Below are 21,246 nucleotides of genomic sequence, written 5' to 3' on the forward strand. Positions count from 1 at the left end.
TCTCTCAGTTGTCTGCACAAAAGAGCCCTGCAAATACACCTACACCCACTCTGCAGTGACCCAGTGGGTGGTATCAGGCGTGGGTCTTAATGGCGATCCTCAGGAAAGGGAATTATTGCACAAACCAGACAAGATTTGCAAAGATGTGGCAGTAATGGTGATAACAAAATTTAATGTGGTTGGCAAAACAAACAAAACTAAATGAAAAACATGACATTCCGTCAAACACCCTTGTGCATCCCCTTTGTGCTCACAAAACCTTAGCCTTACGTTTGCGGGAACCCCTACGTGGTGCTACGCCTGTGGCTTCAGCAGAGGTAGTGGCAGGTTGCTCTTGTCCATGCCCTGACCGATGAGATGCTTTGTACGGACGCCCTCTGGGTTTTGGTACCCGTGAGGGCCCCTCCAAAGACTGCTCCACCTGCCCCTGTGCAGGGGCAGACTCGGCCACCTCGAGAGGAGGAAGCACTGCGAGTACTAGTTGAGAGGGGGGGCAATGGGTGAGACGTGGGAGCGCTTTGAGTGGCGTCCCCACTTCCATGTCCCCTTTCGCCATCATTCCTCTCCTGGGCCAAGCCCAAATCACTCCTTCCACCCTGCTGGACTACAGTTTGGAGGACTTGTGTGAAGTCTTGGAAGGCCAGTTGTAACGTATCTGTCAGCCTGTTGAGGGCGGCAGAATGTTGTTCACCCTGAATCCGAACAGCCGTTGTCAGGGCCTGAATGGACTCATTGTTGAGCTGTGCTTGAAGCTCGATGGAGGCTAGCCTTCCCTCCTTTGCAGACATTCCCGCACCTACCGGCGACACTATCTCAGAGATGCCTTCACATCCCTGTGACAGTATTCCACTCATGCAAGAGTTGGACTCCTCCATCCTTTGCGCAATTGTGGAGAGTACATGTGGCAACTGTTCCAGTACCTCAACAATGTGCTGCTGGCCCTCGATGACTCTCCTTTTCATGGCTGGCCCCCAGGGTTCAGCATCTGGGTCCAGTCGAGCAGAGCCTGGAGAAGAGTGCTCCCACCAACGCGGACTCTCCACGGCTGCCCCTGTCACCAGGGTCTGCTCGTGCTCATGTGTGCGTGGTGACTCACCATGTGCAAGCCCAACTAACTGAGGACGGGGACCACCAAGGTGTGTGTATCTGCACTGGCTGATGGCTGGCTGAGATGTGACGATGCCCCCTCAGAGGCCGGCAGGTCCTCTGAGGAATCGCCCTCCGCAGTCACGACGGTCGCAGATGGCCCGGAATGAGAACAGAAAGCAATATTAAGCATGTGGACAGATGTTGAGGTGCTGCAGATGCTAAGTGATGTTAAGATCATTCGCTATCATGAGTGCTGAGTGTTAGATTTCTGTCACCAGCCGCTTGTGTGCTCCCAGTCTCGGCGTCCGCCACGGACAGGCACTCCAGCGTGCAGTTTATTTCTATTGCCTGCTGTTCCACGTCCGTTCGGGCCACCTGGTGTGGTGGGCCCCGTTCGGTCCTTGCCCTCTCCCGGGCATTCTGGCATCTCTTCTCCTAACAAGGCAAAACACAGAGAGGCGTGATTGAGTGATGGTTGCATGGTGACCCGCTGCATGCATTGGTGTGGGTGGGGGTGACCATGAGGGAGATGCATGGGAGGGTGCATGTGAGACATAGCCATGAGATTGTAAGAGGATTGGGTTGCGTGGTAGTGTTCGAATGGGAACTGGGGCGGTGAGTACGTACAGGTAAGGTGAGGATGATGGTTGAGTGATGCAGGAGCGTTGCGGTGGCAGTGCAGAAGGAGTTGTGTGGTGGTGGAGGTGATGTGGAAGATGGAGTGTGGGAGAATGCGTAAGTATACTCACTTTAGCTGACCTGGTTAGGTCATTAAAGCGCTTCCTGCATGGACCCAGGTTCGGGCGACATTGCTGCTGCTGCTGACCTCCTCTGCCACCTCGAGCCAGGCCACTTCCTCCCGTCTGATGGGAAAAATGTTTCCCTCCTCCTCCTCCTCACCCCATCGAGCAGCACCTGGAGTGAGGAGTCAGAAAACCTTGGCGCAGCCTTGCCTCTGGCCTGCTCCATGCTCCAAAATGGTTCTTTGCTGCAGGAGGAGCATTGGAGGACCACCCCTTTAAATAGGGCTCCTCCTGCTGACAGCCTGTGATGCGGGTGCGCAATCCCTCTGCGCAGGTCTGCAATGGGAAACCCGGAAGCACGCGTGAGTACCTTCAATTAGGCTGCGATCGCATGCGGAGCACCCCGATTTCACTAATATCGGGCCCAAGGACTTTGGAGAGAAAAGGGAAATTGAACATAGTTTCCAAAAGCACTGGGCTCGAGGGTAGGTATTTTGAGGAGGGCTCAGTGGCAGTCCCGGCAGGTGCAGAGGGAAAGAAATCCCAGTCAGGTCAGTGAGGTGGCGGTAAGCCTCACCACCCAATCTTTCCCTCATTCTCCAGTACAATGCTGCCTGATTTTGGGCAAGATCGTGGAGGAGAATCCCAGCCATTGGGTGGTCGGCACAATGGAGGAAATGTAAGCTCTACTTGAGAAACCAATACGGGCACTGTTTCATCCTCGTCAAAATGAACAGGACAGTTAGGTAAGCACTGTTGGCGTGGCAACCGGTGAAAAGGGCAAATACTGTTGTGATGATCAAGGAGTACATTATGTACTGCCATGCTGAGCCGAAGAGACAAATTATGAATCGGAAGGCAGCCCTGCAACTACATGTGCCAGAGAAGTTACAAATTATTTCTCAGAGAATTCCATCGCCATCTCATGAATGGGCACTTGGATATCACGAAACAATGCTACCACATTGCCAAGGAAGTTAATGGCCAAGAATGAGAAAAAAGATACCATTAGTTATATAAAGTCTTGTCATATGTTTTAAGTTTCAAAAGCTCCAATAGGATTAACGCTTGTGGAAATTTGTACAGCTCCATGGGGGTACCTGAAGTTGAAATTTGTTGGATCCTTTTTTGAATCATAAGGTACTTATTGGTATTCGGTGACTTCTCCAAATGGCTAGAGATATTCCCCACTAGGCGCACAACAACTAAAGTAGCTGCTGAGGAGTTAGCACAGAAACCTTTTCTGTGTTTCGCGGCTCCAACTAACCCGGTGTCTGACCGAGGTGTACCATTGATAAGTGATGTGTTCAAAGAGACAGCAAAGGTGCTGGGAATTAAACATTTTATTATCCCCAATTGAACCAAACTGAGAGAGTGAATGTAGGCCAGAACCACAATGATTGAAACAAACAAGTAGCTTCACTGGGTGTTGCAATCAGAACTGCATCTCATGCCAACACTGGTGATACACAAACACTTACCCTGTTTGGAAGGGATTTGGTGACCTTGATTGCAATTCATAGATTGTCCAACGGAAGCTCTCCTGGATTTTACAAGGCTGCCCGAAGACCATGTTGGAATAGACACAGCAGCTAGTTAAAGACCATAAAAATGATGCTACCATGCAAATAAATCATTCCATAATTCAAAGTTTAGAACAATCTATCACTGACTGATATCCATTTTTAACTTTTTAAAAAATTCATGCATCATATCTGTACATTGGTAGTAGGTTAAAAAGCTATTTGACTGGCATCAGTTGCAAGTTACTTACCCAGCACTCAAAAAAAGATTTGATCTGCAATCTTTAGATGAAGTTCTTAAAGGCTTACAGCACTTATAGCCTAAATCCTTTTTGATGTATTTGATATTAAAAAAGTTAACTGCTATTAACCTATTAAAACTTTCACTGTCAAGGATACTGCAAAATTCACACTTTGAGTTCTAAAAATTAAACAAAGGAACTATATTATATTTTTTTCATGCAAGAGACCATGACCAAAACAAAAATGCCTCAAGTAACAATTATAGAAAACTGTAAATCTTCATTTGTGGATCTGTCTTGTAATTACTAAAGGATCGTGGTTGCTCTCCATGGGTTAACAGCTGCCCCTTGACCTCAGACAGTTGGAACCCTTGTCGTCCTACTGAGTGACAAATAAAATGAGGCCTTAATTGCTCTCCGAGCAACAATTTGCAATTCAATGTTCAGGACAAGAACCTTCTTGGGGAGAAGAGATGTCAAGTAGTCGCAAGATAAACCTCTTTTTGATGACATTGGTAAGTATAACTAACAATGAGGTCTCTGTTCAGACTATAAAGGCAAGGAGATTCAAAAGGACTGGGACTACAACCTCATAAATGAATTTTGAAAGCTTTTCATCAAGAACCAGTTACAATGAACAACTGAATTCCCAGTGTGCATTGTAGGTTATCAACATAAGAATGAATAGAATAATGCAATCCAGGCAGGCAAGAAACCCCCAGAAAGAAGCAACTATTAATTTTTTTTCTTGAACTGGTACAAAAAAAATTGGAAAATAATTACTGTTAAATGTGACAATTTGGTTATATGAAATATTTTGTAATTGTATGTTTTCAGATTTATTGGGCTTTTTTTGGTCTTTTCAGAAAGAAAATCACAACAGAGAAATTTGGAATCAGTTGTTTGTACAGATTCCATAGCTCACTGTATGCTGACAGCGGTCTCTGAGCAACACCTATCTCTTCCTGGTGGGAATTCCGAATGAGTTCCTGACTGATAAGCAATGCATTTTCTCACTCTGATTATAAATGTTAGTTCTATTGTAATTTTGACATGAACCCTTTTATCAAAAAGTAATTAAAGCTCAACTGATACAAAAATGTTAATCTTGTCACAAGCATTCTCCAGATAGTTCAGAGGCATAAAGACTGTCAACAGCTTCAGGGTATAAACTACTGAAAGATTTCCTTGATCTCTTCGTGTCGGAGAAACGTTAGGTTCTTTTGAAATTATATTGAGACATGGCACATGCAGGATCCGATCTGATCGAGGTGTTTAAAATGTTAAAAGGATTCGATCGGGTAGATACCGAGAAACTATTTGGTGGGGGAATCAAGAACGAGGGAACATAATCTTAATATTAGAGCTAGGCCATTTAGGAGGGAAATCAGGAAGCACTTTTTCACACAAAAGGTAGAGGAAATCTGGAACTCTCTCCCCCAAAAGGCTGTAGCTGCTGGGACAATTGGAGCTTTCAAGAATGAGATTGATAGATTTTTGTTAGGTGAGGGTATCAAGGGATATGGAGCAAAGGCAGGTAAATGGAGTTGAGGTACAGATCAGCCATGATATAATTGAATGGTGGTGCATGTTCGAGGAGCTGAATGGCCTACTCCTGTTCTTATGATATGCTTTATATTAAGATATTAATGATGAGATAATATTCATATTGTGAAGTATGATGATTTATATAAGGTAGCCTACAGCACCCATGAGTTGTGCAGTTATCAGTATAAGATGGTTTATTTAAACTACTGATCATTAACAAGTATCCTACATCTATTAGTGAGTCAGCTGCTACTTTGTGATTTCTTTTAAGGCAACAATTAAAATTTAATGTAATTTTGTCCTTTCAGCTATTTAAAATCATTTTCTTCAAATGTGAATAATATAATAGTCAAATTTCATTCACACTGTCTTTTAAACAGTCCTTAGATTAACGTCAGGAAATTATTGAATAAATGCACGCAGAACAGCAAGTACTGTTTCTCCTTAAATTGAGAAATGTGTTACAACATACACAATGGAATTTTCAAACTGAGTCAAACAACCACATGCATATAAATGGAAGGTAGACCAAACTTCCCAAAACCATTTTTGTCAATCTGTTGATTTAAAAAAATCAATTTTGCTGCTATGTATTTTTAAAAATCAGCCTTAAAGGGAAGGAAGCTGTGGGGAGAGCACTTTCTATTCAAAATACTCCGCCCATATTTATGTGGAAAACATCATTAGATATATGTGTTTTACCATTATCAAAATGTTCTCAAATTTGTAGCCTTTACAGAAACCTACCAGACTCCCTCTGTGACATTTGAGATGGGAAAAAGTGCCTGAATTCCACAGCAACTCATTTCAATTGGGGCCACAGCCTCAATCCAACCTGGGAGATAATCTGCAATCACCTGGCCCCAGGTAAACACCCACTGGCTTCTCCTTTAAGTACGTTCATAGAATCACAGAATCATACTGCACAGAAGGAGACCAATTGGCTCATCATGCGTGTGCTGGCTCTTTAAAAGAGCTATCCAATTAGTCCCACTACCTTGCAGTTTCCCCACAGCCTGGCAATTTTTTCCTTTTTAAGTATATATCCAATTCTCTTTTCAAAGTTACTATTGAATCTGCTTCCACCACCCTTTCAGGCAGTGCATTTCAGATAATAACAACTCATTGCTTAAAAGAATGTCTCCTCATCTCTAACCTGGCTTTTTTGCCAAATAGCATGAACCTGTGCCCTTTGGTTACCCACCCTCCTGTCAATGGAAACAGTTTATCCCTATCTACTCGACCAAAATCCCTCATAATTTTGAACACCTCTATTGAATCTACCCTTAAACTTCTCTGCTCTAAAGAGAACAATCCCAGCTTCTATAGTCTCTTCATATAACTGAAGTCCCTCATCCTTGGTACCATTCTGGTAAATCTCCTCTGCACCTTCTGCAAGGCATTGACATCCTCTCTAAAGTGTGGTGCCCAGAATCAGACGCAATATTCTAGCTGAGGTCTAACCAGTGATTTATAAAGGTTTACCATAACTTCATTGCTTTTGTACTCTCTGCCACTCTAAGCCAAGGATCCGGTATGCTTTTTTTTAACAGCTTTATCAACTTGTCCTGCCACCTGCAAAAATTTGTGTATGTACGTCCCTAGGTCACTCTGTTCTTGGAACAATTACACATCACATTCCAAGCAATTTGCTGTGTTTATTTAAACTGAATGTGAAATATCCAAAAAATACTTTCAGCTCAAGTAAAAGAATCTAGATTACTGGGAAGTGATAATAAGAGTGTTACCCTGACTGGAGGGTACAAAGAGTTCAAAATTGATCCAGAAGTGCAGATAACTACAAGCCTGATAATCGTAAATGAATTGTATCCGATTTCTTCCCTGAAATAATCCAAGAGCCATGGGAATTCTCACCACAGACAGGGATTAAACACAACAAAAATATTCCAATGGTTTTAAGTTTTGTCTCCTGTGCAGTTGTTAAGGAATCTACAGTTTTTAAAGAATTATTGCGTAGGCTCTATAATAGTTACGCCAACCCATGGCTAGGGCAAATAATTTGATGAATTTCTACATTTATCATATGTAGCATGATTTGCTGCTCAAGTACTACAATGTTGCATTTAAACATTTTAGAGGTAGCAGCAATGCTGCTTTCTGAACTGATATAATTAATAATAAATCATTTGCACGAACCACAGCAACTAAAATCCCCACCACCTCAATATGAAGCCACTTCACTTGTTTGCAGAGTAGAATTCCACAATACTGTTCAGCTCCTTTGTACATAGAGATCCTTGAGTGAGGTAGGTTTAATATAAATATTGTTCTAACAATCAAACAGCCTGAGACATTTTAATTGGATTTGTGATGTGGCAGTATCTGATTAATGCAGAATATTGTTGCATGCGTAATAATGTAATAGTTAAAGCGACTCATGCCAATAATCAGCTTTTTGGTTTAATGTATTGGTTAACTCAGTTTATTACAAGCTTATGAGAATATAAGTCATCTTTGGATTTCTGGTTAACTTAATGCGCATTCTTTAGTGGTCTGGTTAAAGGTGAATGACCCAATTAGACATGGAAACTCAGTAAACAAATCTATTGGAAGGTAAACAGAAGGTTAGAGTGCCTGGATTTGCAGTTACAGGCCAGCAATGTGTGTAAAGAGAAGCCAAAATAACTAATAGAAGTATGCACATTAGACTGACCAGAATACCATTAAACAAAATATTTTAAAAGAGCAGGCATTGCACTCTGTGTGATGCTGAGTTCATGAGAAGGATTCAATGAGCTTACAGAAAGGGGTTATACAGAAAATCTTTTTTGGCATTACAAAAAATACTTGTCAAAATTGATTCATAACTATTTTTTCTTTGAAATGTTCAGTAGATTGAGCAGCAAAAGCAACATTCCAAGCAAGCAATATGCAACCAACAATAAATTCCTTTTAATTTTTAATATATGAAGAAATAGATTATATATAGAATTTGATTTTTCTTTCATGTAAGCTACAATATTACACAGTGATAAACAGATTGAAATCGGTAAGAAATTGATCTTTCAACACTTTTTTAGTCTCTTAATAATATGAATCATTTATGGAAAAAACAGGTCTGGGAGATTTTCAGCTGGCATTCTTCCACAAATATATCAGCAACTCCTTCAAAGCTGTGCAATCTCTCAGAACTGTGGGGTCTGTATCTCATAATTGACTGTCCTTGCTTTTTACTGATCAAGTTCTAACACTGTTGCAAGTCACCAGATATTACAGTCTGGGTTGATATGAATAACTTTTTTAACATACTTGCTAACAGGTCACATTTCCCTTGGAACATCCCAGCATAGTCCTATTTCTAAAGATTTTGCTCCCTATTTTCATGAAATTTGCCTTATTCCTCTAAAATATCTGGTAACTCTATCGACCAAGTAACAGAAAGAGTAGACAAGGGTAATGCAGTAGATGTAATATATTTGGATTTTCAAAAGGCCTTCAATAAGGTACCGTATTGTAGACTCATGACTAAGGTCAGGATGTGGAGTCAAGGGACATGTAGCAGAATGGATAGCAAGTTGGTTACAAAAGCAGAGAGTAGGGGTTAAGGGTAACTCCTCAGACTGGCAAAAGGTGGGAAGTGATGTTCAACTGAGATCGGTGCTGGAACCATTGTTGTTCACAATTTACATTAACGATTTGGGAATTGAAAGTACAATTTCAAAATTTGTGAATGACACTAAATTTGTATAGTTAATATAAAGGAGGAGTATGTCAAAATGCAAGGGGACATTAATAAACTTGCAGAATGGATGTGTAATTGGCAAACAAATTTCAAAATAGATAATTGTGAAGTGGTGCATTTTGGTAGGAAGAATAAGGAGGCCAGATACTGCTTGTATAATAAGAGTCTGAATGGGATAGAGTCACAAAGGAATCTAGGGGCACAGATACACAAATCATTAAAAGTAGTGACGTAGGTTAATAAGGCCATAAAAAGGCAAATCAAGCACTGGGGTTCATTTCTAGAGGGATAGAATTGAAAAGCAGTGAAATTATGTTAAACTTGTATATAACCTTGGTTAGACCACACTTGGAGTACTATGCATAGTTCTGGTCTCCATGCTATAGAAAGGATATGGTGACATTGGAGTGGGTGCAAAAAAGATTCACAAGGATGATACCTGAACTGAGAGGATATACTTATCAGGAAAGGCTGAACTGGCTGGGGCTTTTTTCTCTAGAAAAGAGGAGGCTGAGGGGTGACCTGATAGAGGTCTTTAAGATAATGAAAGGTTTTGATAGGGTAGACGAAGAGAAAATGTTTCCACTTGTGGGGGTGTCCAAAACTAGAGGTCATAAATTTAAATAGTCGCTAATAAATAAAATAGGGAATTCAGGAGAAACTTCTTTACCCAAAGAGTGGCAAGAATGTGGAACGCGCTACCATAAGAAATAGTTGAGGCAAATAGCATAGATACATTTAAGGGGAGGCTAGATAAGCACATGAGGGAAAAAGGAATAGGAGGGCGTGCTGAAAGGTTTAGATGAAATAGGGAGGGAGTTGGCTCATGTGGAGCATAAACGCCAGCATAGACCAGCTGGGCCGAGTGGCCTGTTTCTGTGCTGTAGTTTTGATGTAACTTGATGTAAAATAACTTATCTAAATATCCCTGGCCTCACTAAATTTGAATGTCTCGGCATAAATTATTATTGGGCCGAATCTTGCTGGAAAAATAATGGCATGTGAGCGACGCACGCTGTTATTAAGGCCAACAAGCTCAAGGGATTAAGAAATACTCTGTGAGTTCGGAATCTCCAGAACTTGTTGGTCATTAATGCCGTTCCACCGTTTGCTTCGCACAAATGGCATCTCGCCCTTTGCCTCTTTTAAGAATTTGATGGATTTGCACATTAATTGCCCATTAAACACACCGCAGAAAACTAGGGCTGAAACTTAACAGCGTGAGTACCTTTTTAACAATGTGATAATTGTTAATGCCACGCCAATCAGCCTCTCTGGCCCAGAAAGGGAGCAATTTAAACTGTTCAATCTCATTTCTGCATGTAATAAACTGTTAGAGATTTCTGTCTCTTCTTTCTCTCTCTCTTAATCCAATCTTTCTTTTCCTCTCTTGATTTCTCTTTCTGTAACTGATTTAACTCTAATTTACGCTCCTTCTCTGTCGTTCCTCTGTTTCTTTCTCAATCCTTAAATCTCATTGGCTAAGAAGATACACTGTTGGTCCCGTCGTTCACTGAGGTCCCAGATTCCACGTTGTCCTCACTGCACTATTATCAGCTTGCACTTCCAGCAAGTTAGTGCACAAATAATTTAGAGCTGAAGGTTGCAGGAAAAAGTCTAACTAATGGCGTACGCCGTGAGATGCCCCACTCCAGCGAGATCTGGCCCAATGTTTCAGTAACAGTGTTCTAAATTTGTTTAAAGTTTCATTCATTTTTTTCTCTTTGAAGAAGCCGGTAGATTTGAAAGAATGATAGTCAGTACATCTCCTTTTAAGTGAGCAGTAAAATTACTTCCCATGCAAAATAACGAGTAAGCAGTTTCCTGTTTTGACCCTGAATAACATACAAGAAGCAGATTAGGAAGAACAAACAGCATCACTCACAAAATGTGGTACATGGTGTGGGGTACTGACAAAAACTACGCATTGTAAAAGAGCATTGTCACTGCATTTCCCATATGCTCATCGCCTTCCTGATGGGAAGGTGTACAGTTCACAATCTGGTCATCTTTGGTGCTGCTTAGTCACTTTGACACAGTTTCCTGTCATTTTGGCATCAGTTTTTAACTATGGTTAAAGTATGCCAAAACTGAGCAGCCTCCGAAATTAGGTATGCTCCTGAGATTAGCTTAATTAGATGTTTCATTTATTGAGAGTACTTAAACCAGCAGTGAATTTTCAACTTCCTCCCAGAACAGGCGTGAAGTCGGTGCAGCAGTCATGTCCCGCCTGCCTGAAGCCAGTGTCAGGAGGCCCGAACCATTCTCAGGTCTGGGCCTTGTTTGAATCCAGCCGCCGAACTGCCAGCACCAAAGGGGCACTCATTTGCAGCTCGTCGGTCGTAGGAGGACAGGAAATTGGCTGGCTCGTACATTGAACCAGCCATTAGGTTGGGCCGGGTTGGGGGGTTAGCCGATGCCGGAAAGGGGGGTGTGGGGGCGAGCATATACCAGCAGCGGGCTACAATAATCCTGCTCCTGGCCTCACAAAAAGAAAAGAAAAAGCAAATTGATGCCCTTTCATAGAGCGGCCACAAGTGGTCCCTTTACTTCAAAATTGTAATCGGGATCCTAGAAATCAGCGTAGGACTCCAATTTGCGTATTTAAAAACAGCCTCCTGCCCAAAACAGATAGATGTAATTTGCACCCATGTGCAGACCTGCCTGAAAATTTCATCAGCAAACCTTGGTTGACCATGGGCTGGCCAAGGTCCCCTCCACTCCCCAATTTTCCACTGTTGGCTGTCCATTTTTCAGGCAAGTAGTACACAGTTGGAAAGCGCCCCAATATCTCTAAATTAATTACTACTATTAACATCCCTTACTCTCTGCATGTGTCTCCAAATATCTTGCAGATTGTGACCTCCCCTAAAGAAGTGAATGTTAAATAGAAAATGTTTTACTTCTTCATAAGGCTGACTGCTTTATTACATTACTGAGAAGTAAAAAGATTTTCAAGACATCTTTTCTCATTAGAATATTCTGTAAAGACACAAGATTGGAATGTCTGTCACTGCATAAATTGACATGTACAGACGAGCTAAAACAAGCAATTATGGCTTCCCTTTCTCAATCTGTGTAAAAAACGCTAAATTTCATATAGAAGTGTGTCTAGAATGCACCAGTCACATTTAGGAGATTACACTGTGTCACATCACCAAAACAACCTCAAAAAATCGAAATAAAGCTGGTTATTGCCCTGGAACCTGAAATTTACAAACAGTTGCGATTGTCCTCTGATTGACCTGAGAGTCCTGATTTTAACCCAGGGTGGGAACCGGGCATATGGAGGGCAGGATGGGTGGCAAGCCGCCCGTGATATTTCTGGTGGTGAGACCCTTGCAATTTCAACTGCCGGGCCTTATTTAAATTTGATGGGTGGGCAGCCCTGTCGATTGCGTGCAGAATTGGGCAGCCCACCCACATGACGCATGCAATTTTTAAAATTCATTCCTGGGATGTGGGCGTCGCTGGCGAGGCTGGCATTTATTGCCTTTTCCTAGTTGCCCTGAGAAGGTGGTGTTGAGCCTTCTTCTTGAACCTCTGTAGTCTGTGTGGTGAAGGTACTCCCACAATGCTGTTAAGTAGGGAGTGCCAGGATTTTGACCCAGCGACAATGAAGGAACGGCCAATATATTTCCAATCAGGATGGTGTATGACTTAAGAGGGGAACTTGGAGGTGATGGTGTTCCCATGCACCTGCTGCCCTTATCCTTCTAGGTGGTGGAGGTCGCAGACTTGGGAGGTGCTGCCAAAGAAGCCTTGATGAGCTGTTGCAGTGCATCTTGCAGGTGGAACACACTCCAGCCACAGTACCCCATCGTGACTCTCGAGGCTGACTTAAAGCAGGGATGCACCGCTTAAAGCGAGGTTCTAGTCCCTGCTTGCATTATTCATTGAACGATTCTTCATGACTTTTTGGCCAGACTGATGAATCTCAGGGCTGCCCCCTCCTCTTCTGATGCCTCTCTGGAGGTCTTAGTTGAGGAAATGATTGACTCTTAACTGCTCTCTGAAGTGGCCTAGCAAGCCATTCAGTTGTATCTACAGCAGATCAAGAAGAAGGCCCACCACCACCTTTTCAGGGCAACTAGGGCTGAGCAATAGCTTCCTTTTCATGTGAATAACCTAGATGAAGTTGACATTTGGAACTTCTGTCTTTCCCCATGGTCCCTTTTTGTTTTACAGGTTTAAAATCAAACAGTTGATATTTGTATTAACCGGCAGAAATTTCAAATGAAGGATGCGAGTAAAGATCACTCACAACCCCTGTGGGTGTTATCAACGGACTGTGTTGCAATACTTTTTAGTGCGTAAGCAAGATCTGTGTTTAACTGTCAGCTTGGCTCTGAGTCAGAAGGCTGTGGCTTTAAGCCCCACTTCTTTTATGAAGCTGTCGTCTTTCAAATGAGACGTAAAACTGACGCTGCTTGAAGAAGTGTTGAAAACTTTCCTGATATCCAGGCCTAAATAGATTACCAATCATAAATAGATTATCTGACCATCATCTCATTTGCTGTTTGTGGGAGTTTGCTGTGCACAAAGTTGTTTTTTTTTCTCTTTAACAACAGTGATTGTACTTCAACAGTAATTTGTTGGTTTTAAAGCGTTTTGGATATCTAAGGACATGATGAGGCGCAAGATTGTTTTTTATTTAGGGAGCGAACTGAGTTTACAGGATGGCTTTCCAAATTTATGTGCATTAGTCAGATGCATGTTGAACTTACAAATAATAATTGCTGGGTGTGTGACTGTCAGCAGAATTAGCAGCAGCTCCACAGCAGTTTCTGATGATTTTTGAGATTTTTGATATAATGCTGACTATATAGGAGGGTGCCAGTGAGTAAAAGGAAAGGGAGAGGCTGAGTTGTTGGAGGGAAGCAACAACAGCTCTAAAGGGGAAGGAAACTTCAAAATTTCTTGCCCCAGCGCAGACTTATTGCTGATTACGAGGAGCCGCCTATGTCCTGGAGTAGCTCCATTTCTTTTAATGGAGGTCACAACTTTGAACCAGCCTGGGAGCTGATTCAAATCTGCCAAACACTGGAAAACATGCTACCTGTTCGATGTGCTGTGCACTTTGCTCAATATTTTTTTTCTTCTCCACAATGGGCAACTCTGTATTGGCTTGTGGACCAGTCTGAAACTGCAACAGCATTTGAAATGAATGTAGCCACTGTGGGATGCAGTGCCTCCTACCTGTCAGTGAAGTCACTGCAGCAGCTCTGGAGGAGAAAAGAAGGCTTGAAATTTTAAGTTTTCTTTTTAAGGATAGTAAACATATTTCTTTTTTTTTCTCTCTACATAGATACTGGGATATACTTGGAATAGAAAGTACTGTCCCTAGACTTTGCATTCCCTTTAAGGAGGATAGCAGGATGGACACCTTTGCAAGGTAAATAACTGAAACTGGGCTGCAGAAGTAGTAATGAGCTCAACGATGATAGTAATAATGTGAGGAAGGTGGTGATAGCTTTAGAGAGGGAGGTATTAGTATGGTAAGGAACCAGAATTCAGAACTACATGTGAGGACTGGGTCTGGTCTAATTAGGATTAGCTGTTTGGATTATCCCTATAATCCAATGAATATACTGTTCATTCACTGTGAGGCTTTTGAATGAATTAAATGTTTGCATAAGAACACCAAATTCAGAATAAATGAAGCTGAAATGTCTGTGACATAGATTTAGTTTAAAAATATTGAAATCCATGCAAAATCACATTGTGTCAAGAACCCTTAAGATTTTTGCTCACAGGAGTACCTGATGATATTGAGAGTTATCTTCAGCTGGGATGGTACAGGCTACAAAAAAGGGAGGGAACATGGTACAGATTCCTCATCAAGACACCAGGGGCATGATTTTAGCTCGGTGCCAGGAACCCTGCACATCTGTAGATATTTGCACAGGGAATCGGAATCCAAATGAGTGCATCGCAATCTGCGATCGCAACTCAATTGAAGGTAAGTATTTGTGCCTCTGGGTTCCCCACACGCCAGGCAGACAGATTGACAGGCTGGCTACCCATCGAAAGGGAAAGGAGCTGCGAATCGGAGAGGTGGGAGGGAGGGTCCATTGTGGAGAAGGGGGTGTCCACCATCGGGTGGAGGGGTGGTCAGCCGCTCGCGGGGATCCAATCATGCCAGGTGAGCTTGTTGGGCCTAGATGAAGCACTCCTGCTCCTCCGGGTCCACAAGCAGTGCAATAAAGGTACTCACCTCTTGGATCCGGCCCTTCCTGCTAGCTTTCGCCTGACTTAAATCAGATGTGATGGGAAACCTGAACAGGTAAGGTAAATTTGTTTGACATCTCTAATACACAAAAAATTAAGTGCCTCAACTTTCGCAATGAGGTACATTGCCCCTTTAAGCATCTGTCCATCAGCTTTAAGTGGGGATGGGACTTCCAGGTTTCTGTTGCGCGCGCATCCAAACACGCCTGGGTTAATCGTGGGGGCGTTGGAGCCAAGATGTGGTCCCGCTCCAAAAATGAACTATTTTTACTGCCCACCCACCCCCAACCCACCTGTTCTTGGGGGTTAAAATTACCCCCCAGATATCAGTTTGGGAAACGGTACAAGTCAGCAGCCAGAAAAGGGCAGGAATGAAAGGGTGTGGAGGAAGGAAATATAGTCTGAGCAGGCTCAAATCAGCTACTTTCTAACTAAAGATAATGCTACAATTGAATTAACCATTAAACATCAAAGAAGTAATGAGACAGTGAAAAAAATAACTTGTTCAATTGATAGACTTGTCTCTTTTGGTGTTACATTATTTGTAACCTATAATAAAGGATTATATTTCATGTTAATTACAACTCGGCATTGCTATGTTAAAGCCATTAAACAAATATTTAAATAGATTAAAGTTACATTTTGAAAATATTCATGATTTTAAATTCCCTGAATGTGATAATTACCCAGTAGTTTAAGATTATATACAGGGCTGTCTATAGTTTTTTTTAAAGTGCTCTCATAATCACAGATACTTTGATCACTTTGATTCTCTAGCAGATTCTGGTGCTATTTTTGTGCTGGTAGCAATTCAAATAAAGTAAATCATACACTGTGGTGCTACATGGATAGAAATGAATGTCTTTTCAATCATAATATAATACTGTAATGATTGTTATTTGCTTACTTTATCAGTACATTTTATAAAGGTTTCTAAACATTTGTGCAAAGACTAAGGCTGCAGTTATATAAAGGTAAATGATGGCTTGGATAGAAGGATGGCTGAAAGAGAGGGAGCAGAGATTAGGTGTAAATGGATGTTTCTCAGATTGGTGAGATTTGGCTCATAGTAAACCCTCGAGATCTGTGTTAGGGCCTCTCTTGTTCTCTATTTACGTAAATGATTTGGACATGGTCATAGAGGGATTATATCAACATTTCCTAATGATACCAAATTAGGGGTGTTGTAAACTGAAGCCTGGAGGAAGAAATAAATTGGGAATGGGTGGAAAAAGCATATTAATTTAAATAAAGGTGAATTAGGACATTCTGGGAAAAAGAACAGAAAATGTAAATAAATTTGAAAGTTTTCAATGCAGTGAAGAAGCAGAGAGATTGGGGGATACAGATACACACATCACTGAAAGTAAAATTCTAGGTGGAAAAAACATTAAAAGGTAAAATAGGTTCTGTTTTTTTTATATAGTTCTTTCCAAATTGATTCTAGGGTTTTTACCTCCACTCTTCCATCTAGGATTCCATTACATGTATTGATCACTCTTTTGTGTGAACAGCTTTATGATATCAGCCCTAAATTTGCCTTTTTACTTGTGTCTCCTTGCTTTACTCTCGCCATTTAATTTAAAACGGTTTTCTGGATTTACCTTTTCTAATACTATCTTATTTATCCTTATAACTTCTCAAACATTTGCTTTCAAGGCTGAAAAGCTCAGGTTTGTCCAATCTTTTCTCATAAGTCAGACCTCTAAGACTCTGCACTGCTCCCAGCACTTGAATACCTCCCTTGTATCTCAATAACCAGAAATGGACAGAATACTCAAGGCATGGTCTGATCAAATACTTGCAGTTTTTTTTCTTTTTTCTTTGTATCATTATAAAGTACAGTTGATCTCCCAATGGTGTTGCATACGGACATAAATTGGGGACCAGTTGAGTCTCTCTCTCTTCCTGTATATATGGAGGTGACTTTCCACGGAGCTTCCCCCACTCACCCACTGTAATTTTGGCAGAACAACCATGGAAACCCCAGAGAAACCACGTAAACGAGCTGGGAGAGCCCCTGCTGAAGATTAGCCCCTTTATCTCGTACTTGTCTCCCATACTACAGTTCATTCTGCTTTCTTCTTCCTGTCTTTCTTTGTCTTCCATGGTTAGCCTCAATCTTGGGAACATAGGAATAGGGGTAGGCCATTCAGCTCCTCGAGCCTCTTCCGCCATTCAATATCATGGCTGATCTGTATTCATATATCATACAGATCATAGATATGAGAAGAAAGTTAAGTAAAGATGATCAGACCTGTCAATGCTTAACCTTTTCATTAGACAACCTCGTGCACCACCCTCCTTAACTGCAAGGAATGTAAATTCCAGTAGAGGCTTTGAAGAGGTTGAGGGGGGATGATGCCTCGCAGTCACAGTCACAGGGGACATCTTCTTAACTTTGGTTAGGGCTTTGTTTTGGTGCCTTCAGATGGGCCGACATATATTGTAACCTTGCATTAATTTGTGATACTGCAGGGATTATAATATTTTATTCAGTAAGTAAAAAAATTAGATTTGAATCTGTATCTTACCAACTAAATGCCTTGAACTTTGTACTTAAGTAAAACTGTCAAATCTGCATTTTAAATGGCTCATCAGCATCTTACTGATCATGTGAAAGGCTTCAACGTCCAAGGCTCTTTTGTTACAGATTTATTTAGTTTTTACACCACCTTCTTGTCTATATTACTTACAGGAAGGTCCCACCTATCCTGTGGCACCACCGGGGATGTGTGGACCTCCCAAAGGTTTATTGCCCTGCCTGTACCATTCAAACAACCAAAGGTCATCAAGTGCATTACCAGGATCAAATTGCTAATTATTTGGACAGAAGTATTCAAAAAGGCAATCCATGTATAATCAAACTAAACTTAAAAATGGTTCAAAACTATAAACAAATAGAAGGCGCGCATTTTAACAGAGTTCACTGAACGAAGTGTTGAATTGATCTGGTGGAATGACCTGATTACTTGAGAATCAAAAGGCCAAGTGAAGCGGGTGACTGACACTGCATCTGGTTTCTGCTTTTTTGAAGCATATTTGAATGAAGATTCTAAAATGTTTCAGTCCCTGTGAAAATCTTCATCAGAAAATAAAGTGCCCTTCTTAAGTCACTGCTGCCTTTTTATCCTAAAGCTACTGAGGAATATAATTAGAGTTGTAACTAGTGTACATGTGCAACCTGTTTAATCCTATGGATTTTCTATGATTCTATAAATTTTGAATGGTAAGGGGAAAGAGCAGGCAAATAGGATTAAAGAAAGACTTGAATTTATATAGTGCCTTTCACAACCTCGAGATGTCAAAAAGCACTTTACAGCCAATTAAGTACTTTTGAAGTGTAGTCACTGTTGTAAAGTAGGAAATGCAGCAGCCAATTTGCTCACAGCAAGCTCCCACAAACAGCAATGTGATAACAACCAGAAAATCTGTTTTTTAATGATGTTGGTTGAGGGATAAATATTGGCCAGGACACCAAGGAGAACTCCCCTATATCCACCTAAGAGGGCCTCGGTTCAACATCCCATCCAAAAGACAACACCTCTGACAGTGCTTCACTCCTTCAGTACTGAACTGGAGTGTCAGCCTAGATTTTATGCTTAAGACTGTGGACTTAAACCCATAGACCTTCTGACTCAGAGGCAAGAGTACTACCAACTGAGCCATGGCTGATACAGTGTCAGATGAAGAGCTAGCACTGGCACAGGCCCATAGGACTGAATGGCCTCCTCCTTTGCTGAAATTTCTATGATTCCATAACCCTTTGATGACTGCACTGGCATATTTGCATCAGGGTCAATCAAATAAGGATCCATACATTGCAGGTACCAGTTTGAGACCAATACCTGTTTAGACAGGCGTGGAATTGGCAAACCTCAGTTTCTATGGTGAAAGTAAAGTCCTGTGTATGTATGCTCTGGCATCCAAATGTCAGTTAATTCGTAATGCTAATAAAGAGCTGACAGGATATTAAGCTCTTTGATAATATTAAATTGGTAAGAAATTACAGTTTGTTTTGCATCAATTGCAGTTACACTGCAGACAATGCAAAGTTGAAACTGTGTCAGACTACCTCCTCGAGGTGACTGCACACTGGACTTATGCTTCACACTTTATATCAATGCAAACATTGTATCATTTTAAAATATATAATTCAACTGGCCTATAACAAGATTACAACTTGCTTTAATTTATTAATTTTCTTTGGTTCTGCATAATACATTATATACACTTTATATAACGTGAACTATTAAATGACCAAAGGCATTTTTTTCTTTTCTTGCCCCCAGATTGAAAAGAGACTATAACAGACAGGTTGAAACAGCCTCCCTGTAAAAGGTCTGAGGTCCATCGAACTTTAATGTAAAAATGAGTTCAAATGAAAAACACAGTGAAACAGAATAAATCTAAACAGTCGTAATTCTATTATCATTTATAGTTGGAATCCCACCTATTGTGCGGTGAAATGTGAAATCTTTAAGTGTAACTTATACAGTATAAGGACCCGAACATTCCCAAAGTAATTACTGAAACAAGCCTCTGTCACCTCCAGTCTTGACCATTCAAATGCTCTCCTGGCTGGCCTCTTATATTCACTTTCCATAAACATCAGCTCATCCAAAATTCTGCTGCCTGGATTCTATCCTGAACCAAGTCCTACTCACCAAGGGCAGATGTTGCATCTCCTGCGTTCGCACGGGAAGGTGCCGTGGGAAGGAGAGCGGGTGTTGGGGTGATGGAAGAGTGGACCAGGGTGTGGCGGAGGGAACGGTCCCTTTGGAATGCTGAAAGGGGAAGAGAGTGGAAGATGTGTTTGGTGGTGGCATCGCGCTGGAAGTGACGGAAATGGCAGAGGATGATCCGTTGAATGTGGAGTCTGTTGGGGTGGAAGATGAGGACAAGGGGGAACCCTATCGTGGTTCTAGGAGGGAGGGGAAGTGGTGAGGGCAGAAGTGCGGGAAATGGGACAGACACTGTCGAGGGCCCTGTCAACTATAGTGGAGGGGAATCCTCGGTTGAGGACCTTCCTGTGCGAGTGCAAGAGATGCAACATCTGCCCTTTTACCTCCTCTTTTCCCACCATCCAGGGCGCAAGCACTCCTTCCAGGTTAAACTGCAATTTATTTGTACTTCTTTCAATTTAGTATACTGCATTCGCTGCTCACGATGCAGTCTCCTCTACATTGGGGAGACCAAATGCAGGTTGGGTGATTGCTTTGCTGAACATCTCCGCTCAGTCCGCAAACGTGACCCTGACCTGCTGGTCGCTTGCCATTTTAATTTTCTGTCCCACTGTCACTCTCAGCCTCCTAAACTGTTCCAATGAAGCTCAACGGAAGCTCGAGGATCAGTACCTCATCTTTCAATTAGGCATTTTACAACCTTCTTGACTCAACATGGATTTCAATAACTTCAGATCATAAGCACTGCTCCCATTTTTTCAGACTGCAGGTACTGGAAATGGTTCTGTTGTTGCTATTTACAGTTCCTCTAGACCCATCTTTTGTATCTTTACTTGTCCCATTACCACCCTCCTTGCCTTGCACCATCATCCCTTTCTCCTGTCCTCCACCCTATCACAGACCTTACCTTTTGTTCTTTCCTCCCTTCTCCTTCCTCCCTCCCCCCATTCCCTGGCTCTGTACTTGCTTAAAAACTGTTAAATCTTTAACTTTTTCTAGTTCTGACGAAAGGTCTTCGACCTGAAATGTTAACTCTGTTTCTTTCTCGACAGATGCTGCCTGACTTGCTGAGTATTTCCAGCATTTTCTGTTTTTATTTCAGATTTTCAGCATCCGCAGTATTTTCTTCTAATATCTCCTTCTTGGTTTGACATTCATTTGTTTTTGCCTGATTAAACCTCTGTGAAGTGCCTTGGGATATTTTTCTACGTTAAAGGTTCTATATAAATGCAAGTTGCCGTCATGGACACTGGTACAGTGCCAAGGCTTGCATATTGCAAAATGTTATCTGCAGGATTGTGGATACAGATCTATTGTTTGAACAGGGTTTGTTCCAATGTTTAACTTTACTTCACACAATCCATCTTCCGGTATCAGGCTTGTTGTCAGCTACAAAGATCTTTAGCCTTGAGAATTCTGAGTCGCAGAGCAATTGCAATGTGCTGCTTAAATAATGTGAACTTTATTCCTTTGCCCGAATGG

General features: G+C 41.7%; 1 long non-coding RNA gene across 2 annotated transcripts in view; it reads left to right on the forward strand.

Moving 5' to 3' along the window:
* LOC137322582 (uncharacterized) overlaps window positions 1–21,246 on the forward strand; it is a 103,505-nt gene that overhangs the window by 81,169 nt on the left and 1,090 nt on the right. For both annotated transcript variants that reach the window (XR_010963190.1, XR_010963191.1), the window contains 3 exons: window positions 4,464–4,627; window positions 5,876–6,012; window positions 14,157–14,243. This is a non-coding gene — a long non-coding RNA (uncharacterized lncRNA). The remainder of the gene's footprint in view (window positions 1–4,463; window positions 4,628–5,875; window positions 6,013–14,156; window positions 14,244–21,246) is intronic.

The sequence above is a fragment of the Heptranchias perlo genome, chromosome 6 (genome assembly GCF_035084215.1).
Source record: "Heptranchias perlo isolate sHepPer1 chromosome 6, sHepPer1.hap1, whole genome shotgun sequence".
Classification (NCBI taxonomy): Eukaryota; Metazoa; Chordata; class Chondrichthyes; order Hexanchiformes; family Hexanchidae; genus Heptranchias; species Heptranchias perlo.